Source organism: Electrophorus electricus, chromosome 21, assembly GCF_041902795.1.
Source record: "Electrophorus electricus isolate QZ-2024a chromosome 21, ASM4190279v1, whole genome shotgun sequence".
Classification (NCBI taxonomy): Eukaryota; Metazoa; Chordata; class Actinopteri; order Gymnotiformes; family Gymnotidae; genus Electrophorus; species Electrophorus electricus.
The window spans coordinates 2,441,455-2,449,840 of record NC_137517.1 but is presented as its reverse complement, the minus strand read 5'-3'; the positions used below and the strand labels follow the sequence as shown (position 1 = coordinate 2,449,840).

Here is an 8,386-nt window from a genome sequence, read left to right as displayed (position 1 = left end):
ACTGGACGCTGTGAGCAGCGCTATCTGCAGTGCAACCCACTCCGGGACGCTGGCTGCCGTCCAACTCATCTCAATAGCAGCTTTTCAAAGCCTCTTAAAGACGGTTTGTCCGCGAGTGGCGTCGTCGTTGCACACGGAATTCCAGAAAGCAGGCGGGCGGGTGAAGACCACGCTCTCCCCGCACTGGATTTGAGAGTGTCGGCGTCGACCCAAAACAAAGAAGGTGAGCGCACTCTTTGTTAGTCACCACGGTCCTGGTCGCTATTGCAGGCAATCAGACGGCATAAAGTTGCATCCGATCTCGCCGGATCAGATAGGAAGGCCGAAAGACTTCAGAAAGTTCACTGTTGAATTTAATTTCTCTGACCCCAAAGATAAGTAACGACTCGACCGTACCCTCTAAACTTTCTCAAAGTTGATGAACACAGAAGCCTCAGTGACCCCCCTCTCTCTGTCTCAGTAGCTGCTGCAGACTGTCTTGCTGGGTGCAAGATTGTGCTCTGAGGGGAGTGAATTTGTTTTATCTGTTCATAAGCAGAGATGGAGAGACTAACGAGAGACTCCCGTTCACACACACACACACCACTCGTATCTTTCATATCTTCCCTGCTGTGTGTGTGACACACAAGCTCTGCCCCTCACACACTCCATGATGGCAGAGGCTAGGTCTTGCCAGCTGGTACAAACACACACACCGGGCACATACTAGTGGTTGCTAGGCGATCAACTTGGCACAGTGGAGTCCTTCAGCCATCTGAGGGTCCAGACATCCATCACACCTGGGACGGAGGTGTGTGCAGTATCTGAGAAGGATCCAGATGAGGGTTGATGAAGGTCCACCACTGTTTCTTTAGCTAATCAGTTCCACACCACAGGCTCGAGTTGAAAGGTTCAACAAAAGGAGTGAACACACACACACACACACACACACACACACACACACTCCTACACAGCATATTTCACATGCCTTTATTCAAGAGAGAGAAGAGATGTCTCAGAAGTACACATTGAGTGTGAGTGAGTGAGTGAGTGAGTGTGTGTGTGAGTGAGTGAGTGTGTGTGTGTGCATGCGTGTGTACACTTTCCAAAACTGTAGTTTCTCAAAATGGTAATGGGTCCTTTCTGTTCCTGGCTGTGACAGACCTGCTATGGGTCAGGACGGAGCCCGTGTACTCTGGCATGCTGGGTAGCTGCTGTGGATGAAGCCCAGCGGTTTGCATGTGTGTCTGCGGGTGGGTGTTGTTGTCCTCGGGGTTGACTGACACGTTCGTCTGCCGTCTGGTTTTGTGTTCTTTCTTGCTGTGTCAAGACATTCTTCTTCTTCTTCTTCTTCTTCTTCTTCGAGAGAGAGTCTATAGGAGAGTTGTTCAGCTATGAAGTTTTGAGTCTTTTATCTTCTGGATGTGATTGGCTTTTTGTGGAAGGTGTTTCAAGACAGACCTGCTTTAATATTGATAGTAGTCATGGTTACCCTTAATGGTAGTCGTGGCGATGGCAAGAGCACTAGTTAATCTAGACACAAAATCAAAATGTGAACTTTAAGTAAACATCTGTCTGTGACCACTAAGATATCAGAACTTATTTCTGATTGGACAGGGGCAATATGAACAAGTATTGATGATAGTTGTGTATAGTGTAGTTTAACTTTATAACTTTATAAAGCTGGACTGTTGTATACTATTGAGAATTCAATAGTGCGATCACTGGCATTTTAAAGATTTTTGGGATATGTGAGTGTGTTGCTTTGTAGAGATGCCCAAGAACCTGTTTTCCACCCCAAGAGCCAAGTGTGGCTTTGTGTAGAGGTCATGACCTTTCAACTGTTCTTCTCATGCATCCTGTTGAGAGGTCATGCACTGGGGGAGGGGCGGTAGATGGGGAGGGAGGGGGGTACATGGGGGGTGTAAATGGGCAGAGAGGAGGGGTAGATGGGGAGAGGAGCGGTACATGGGGGGGGCAGATGCGCAGGAGGGGTAGATGGGGGGGGGGGAAGAAGGGTAAGATGAGTCTGGCACCATTTAGCTTTTCATTTGAATTCTCTTCTTCCCAAACATTTCCTTCTCTCTCTCTCTCTCTCTCTCTCTCTCTCTCTCTCTCCCCCCCTCTCTCTTACTGCTCCTCTCTCTCTCTCTCTCCCCCCCTCTCTCTTACTGCTCCTCTCTCTCTCTCTCTCTCTCTCTCTCTCTCTCTCTCTCTCTGTCTCTTACTGCTCCTCTCTCTCTCTCCCTCTCTCTCTCTTACTGCTCCTCTCTCTCTCTCTCTCTCTCTCTCTCTCTCTCCCCCCTCTCTCTCTTACTGCTCCTCTCTCTCCCTCTCTCTCTCTCTCTCTCTCTCTCTCTCTCTTACTGCTCCTCTCTCTCTCTCTCTCTCTCTCTCTCTCTCTCTCTACCTCTCTCCCTGTCCATGGCCCTCTCTCCTCAATTCCAGGAAAATCAGTATATAAAATCAGGTATAATAGGTTTTTCTTGTCCCTTGTGATTCTTGGAAATGGGCAGTGTTGTTTGATCCCTGCTGTGTGTGTGTGTGTGTGTGTGTGTGTGTGTGTGTGTGTGTGTGTGTGTGTGTGTGTGTGTGTGTGTGTGTGTGTGTGTGTGTGTAACACATCCTCCCCAGCTGTCTGACCCCTCTCGGTCACCGTACAGGAAATGAGGAGGAAGACTACTTTCTTCCTTCAGTGTGTGAAGGTTTCCCCTCCTCTTCAGCGTCCACATGGCACTCGGGTGGAGGAGGACACACCTGAACGTACGTCCAGCTGAGGAGACCGGTGTCTGTGTGCGGCTGTGGGGAGGTCACTGAGGTCACAGAAGAAGCAGAAAGTGCAGACCACAGGGCTTGTATGGCAGGGCTCCACTCTCTCACTAGCCATCCTATTGTAGACGCTAGTGTGAGTATGTGAGTGTGTGCATGAGTATGTGTGCACAGGTGTATCTGTGTGTGTGTAGATGTGTGCACAGGTGTGCATGTGTGCGTGTGTGTGTGTAGATGTACACACAGGTGTATCTGGGTGTGTAGATTTGTGCACAGGTGTGTGTGTGTGTGTGTGTGTGTGTGTGTGTGTGTGTGTGTGTGTGTGTGTGTGTGTGTGAGACATGGGTTTTTTGCAAATCTCTGCATGCAAAACCTTCCCCTTGTTTAACAACATAAACAAATAGAGGCTGCGATGGGCAGAGCTTCTGTGGGGGGTTCTGACAGATCCAAATGGACTTCAGACTCCTTCATGTCAGAGAGACCGATCAAAGCAAAAGGCCAGGCTGTTTTCCCTGCTGTTGTCATGGCAACATAATGGGGTGCATATTGATCCAAATCTGCCCAATGATTTGTGGGTTTAAATAATGTTTGCTGAGATGAGCAGATTATCCACTGTGCTGTATCGCTTTCATCTGGGATTATTAGATTAATGACACATGGAAATTACGGTGTGATGTGATGGTTGGAAGTGATGTATTACCATAGTAACTAATGTGGCGGGATGTTAAGCAGGCTTTGGTGTGTCAGTTTGCCTTCAGTTATCCAATAACACCCGTGTGTGTGTGTGTGTGTGTGTGTGTGTGGACTCCAGAGGTTGGCATGCATGTTTGTATATATCAGAACGTTTCTTCTCTCCTAGAGTCTGACCATTTAGGTCCAGAATGATCTGATCTGGAATCGGTGTTCTGTGTTTGTGTTCCTTTACATCTAGGTCTTCTTATCTGCCTGGGACTGACAATAGAGGTGTGTGCGTGTGCGTGTGCGTGTGCGTGTGCGTGTGCGTGTGTGTGTGTGTGTGTGTGTGTGTGTGTGTGTGTGTGTGCATGCGTGTATGTGTTACCCTTTTGTTTATACTTGCAGATTGGTTCATCATGCCCTTATCTGTGTCTTTTCTGTTTGGCAGCCAGAGAGCACCATGGGAAATTAAGCATATCCTTCTGGAAGCTTACAGGAAGTAAACAGTGTTTGTGGGGCAGTGACATCCACTTCCTGTATGGGGAAAGACAGAAATGTAAAGGAACTAAAATGGCTCACCCCCCCCCCACCTCCACTGTACGATCTGTGTGTGTGTGTGTGTGTGTGTGTGTGTGTGTGTGTGTGTGTGTGTGTGTGTGTGTGTGTGTGTGTGTGTGACATGGCTAGAGTGGCTGTCATGCTTATGTGTTTATAGAAGCTTTTAGTGACTTAACTTTCTCATGAATCCTCCACATGTCCATGTGAATCACCACATGTCCGTGTGAGACTGTGTGTTTAAGCGTGTTTTGTGTGTGTGTGTGTTTAAGCGTGTTTTGTGTGTGTGTGTGTGTGTGTGTGTGTTTTAATCCATCTGTTTTTGTGCAGTGAACATTTCCACCTCTATCTTCCATAACATGATGGTTGTTTATATGACTCCAAATAGTCGTGTGCGTGTGTGTGTTTGTGCGTGTGTGTGGAAACAGCTGGTATCGTCTATTAGATTAATTGAAATAGTGAACAATAGAGGAGGAAGAGCAAGCATGCTTCCAACAGATGTGTGTGTGTGTGTGTGTGTGTGTGTGTGTGTGTGTGTGTGGCCTGTTCATTGTTTTTCAGGCTTGCAGCAGATGTTGGTTGAACAATGAACTGGATAAATAAACGGAAGTGGGATATAAATAGTGTGAGAGAGAGAGGGAGAGAGCGAGAGAGAGAGAGCATGCCAGAGTATTTAGACCGCTACACAGTAATAATTGATTAAATGTTTTTAATGAAAGATTTGGGGTTTTTTTGAGCAGTTGAGATGATTCTCTCTCTCTCCCTCCCTCTCTCTCTCTCTCTCTCTCTCTCACACACACACATATACACACACACACACACACGCGCGCACCACTGTGGCCTAGCACAAAACTGCTGATGGTGCAAAACTTTCAGTGCTCTGAACTGAGGGAGGGAGGAGGAGGGAGAGGTGAGGAGAGGAGAGAGGGAGGGAGGGAGTGGAGAGGGAGGAGGAGGGAGGGAGAGAGAGGGAGGAGGGAGAGAGAGAGAGGGAGGGGAGGGAGGAGGGAGAGAGGGAGGGAGAGAGGGAGAGGGAGGAGGAGGAGAGGGAGAGAGGAGGAGGAGAGAGGAGATGAGAGAGAGGAGGAGATGATGTATATGATGAGAGGAGAGATATGAGAGAGAGACATATTTATTTATATATTTATATATGAGATGTATATATATATATATATAAGATAGTATATATATATATTATTATATAATAGATATATTTATATATTTATATATTTATTTATTTATTTATGGTATATATATGATGAGATGATGATGCACATAAGAGAGATGGATGATGATGATGGAGAGATGATGAGGAGAGAGGAGGGATAAGATGGAGAGAGAGATGATGAGATGAGGAGAGATGATGATGAGAGATGATGATGATACAGATGATGGCGATGCGCACATGCATATTTTATTTATTTTGCCTATTTATATATGATATTACGAGATGAGTTATTATATATTTATTTTATTTATTATATATTTGTTATATGATGATGATGTATATATATTATTATTACGCATACACATGATGACATTTACATATTATTATTATTAATATTATTATTATTTTATATATATATTTATTACATGATATATATTTTTTATTATATTATGATTACATATGATGATGATGATACATATATATTTATATTTATATATTTTTATATTTATTATATTTATTTTTATTATATATATTAATATATTTATTATTTTGTTATTATTTTTATTATTTTTATTTTTATTTTTATTTATTATTATTAATATTTTATTATTATTATTTATTTTATTTATTATTAATATATTATTTATTATTTAATATATATATTATTTATTATTTATTTATTATTATTTATTTATTATATTATTTATTTATTTATTATTATTATTTTATTTATTTATATTTATTATTATTTATATATATTTATTTATATTTATTATATTTTATTTATTTTTATTTATTAATATTATGTATTTATTTATATTATTATTATTTATTATATTTTATTATTTATTTATTTATATATATATTATATATATATATTATTATTTATTTATGGAGGAGAGAGGGAGGGAGAGAGAGGAGGGAGGGAGGGAGAGAGGGAGAGGGAGGAGGAGGGAGGGAGAGAGGGAGGGAGGGAGGGAGGGAGAGAGGGAGAGGGAGGGAGGGAGGGAGAGTAGAGAGAGAGAGGGAGGGAGAGAGAGAGAGAGGAGGAGGGAGGGAGAGAGGAGGGAGAGAGAGGGAGGGAGGGAGGGAGAGAGAGAGGAGAGGGAGAGGAGGAGAGCAGAGAGAGGAGGAGAGAGAGGGAGGGAGGGAGGGAGAGAGAGGGAGGGAGGGAGGGAGAGAGGGAGGGAGAGAGAGTGAGGGAGAGAGAGAGAGAGAGGGAGGGAGGGAGGGAGGGAGAGAGAGGAGGGAGGAGGGAGGAGAGAGAGAGGGAGAGAGAGGGAGGGAGGGAGGGAGAGAGAGAGGGAGGGAGGGAGGGAGGGAGAGAGAGGAGGGAGGGAGGGAGGAGAAGAGAGGAGGAGGAGGGAGGGAGACAGAGAGAGAGAGAGAGGGAGGAGGGAGAGAGGGAGGGAGGAGAGAGAGTGAGAGAGACAGAGAGAGATATGAGAGAGAGTGAGAGAGGCTTTCTGCTTGTCATTTCAGTACATTTTATTGCTGTGAACTGTAAACGTTTACAAAAGCGTAATACAACCTGCATAAGCGCAGAGTGGACCTGTGTGTGTGTGTGTGTGTGTGTGTGTGTGTGTGTGTGTGTGTGTGTGTGTGTGCGGGCGCGCGTGCATGTGCAGCGTTTGGACGTGTGAGTGTGTGCAGGGTCTGGACTCTGTTTAGGCACTTTCAAGTTTTGTCTAAATGCAGCTTGGTTCGTAGCAGGGGTGTGTCTGTGTGTGAATGTCTGCTGGGTTAAGATGAGCAAGCTGGCTAACATCCAACCCACCACCCTCATGATCTGCAAGTGTGGTGGTGTGACTTTAGAGGTAGTGGTAGCTCAGTGGTTATTTGACTTGTACTAGGAAGGTTGCTGGTTTAAGCCCAACATCAGCCGGGTTGCTACAGTCAGCTCCCTGAGCAAGACTCCATTAACTCCCTCAGTCATAACTGTGGCGCCTGTATAAAAAAGCTGCCTTCTAATGCCACAATGTAAATGAAGAGTCCATATAGTGTCTATTGCATCTTAAAGTTGGTTAATTTAAAGAGAGAACAAAGTGAGTCATCTAGAACAGGCGTCCCACTCTGGTCCCTGGCGTAGATCTCCTTCTGTGGCAGTAGCTCGGGGAGAGGCGGATGGGGAGAAGGAGAGAGGTGTGGCTTAAGCTAGATGTCACTGAGGACTCAGATGGCCTATATTAGCAACACACTTTGGCCTAAAACCTAAAACCAGGAGCCTACCACTGTCAGTCAGACAGAGGGAGGTGTGTGTGTGTGTGGGGGGGGGGGGAGCGGAAGGGAGGGTTGAGACTTACCAAGACTTCCTAAACTTAAACCTGGGAGAACAGGAGCCAAGACCTTTTACAAAGGTTCTCTCCTTCTCGCTCTCTCTCTCTCTCTCTCTCTCTCTCTCTCTCCCCCTCCCCCTGTCTTAAACATACCTGTTGGCTGTGTTGGACATTGTCCATCTTCAGACTGAGGGACAGCATGGCTCAGATCTGTAAACGACTGCGTCGCCCGTCTGCTTTAATACGCTGCTGAACCTTTAATCTGGTGTTGAATTCTAGGAAAGTCTCTATGATTAGCTGAATAACATCTGTCAGACAAAAATCACACAGCTGTTTTTTACACACACACACACACACACACACACACACACAGCTACAATTCATAGTGAAAGTGAAAAGGACTCTCTCACACACACGCCCTGATGTCCTTGCATTCTTCCGCAGTGTGATGTAACCTGAGCTCTAGGACATTCTCCTGTAGCTGCTAATGTTGTTGACCTGTCCTGTTAACAGTGCACGTGGTCCGTGGTGTCTCAGTGGTTATAGTACTTGACTTGTAATTGGAAGGTTGCTGGTTCAAGTCCCACCACTGCCAAGTTTCCACTGTTGGGCCCCTGAGCAAGGCCCTTAACTCTCAATTACTCAAGTTGTACTCAGTCATAGTTGTAATTTGCTTTGGATAAAAGCGTCAGTGAAATGCCATAAAATGTCCACTTGTTGACTGACAGGACGTCTGTGTGTCCTCTGAATGATAAGTATGGCAGAGTATTTATACGCCAAAGATGTCTACAGAGAGTTCCACGGGAACCTGGTGGTGTCTCCATGGAGACCCAGAGCGGCCCATAACGTTGTTTACACAACGTTACTGTGTTCCTGTCTTCTCACTCCAGTATGGAGGACAGTTCAGCTGAATTTAGTCAGTTATTTTACACGTGGTATTAACAGGCACTTAAGAGTCAAATAT

At 44.9% G+C, this 8,386-nt stretch overlaps 1 protein-coding gene across 1 annotated transcript in view; it reads left to right on the top strand.

The window, feature by feature from the left end:
* Window positions 1-201: 201 nt before the first annotated feature.
* Window positions 202-8,386, top strand: part of LOC113590876 (pleckstrin homology domain-containing family G member 1) — a 52,285-nt gene continuing 44,100 nt past the window's right edge. The window contains exon 1 of the mRNA XM_081704043.1: window positions 202-223. The gene's annotated coding sequence lies outside the window, so the exon portion shown is untranslated. The remainder of the gene's footprint in view (window positions 224-8,386) is intronic.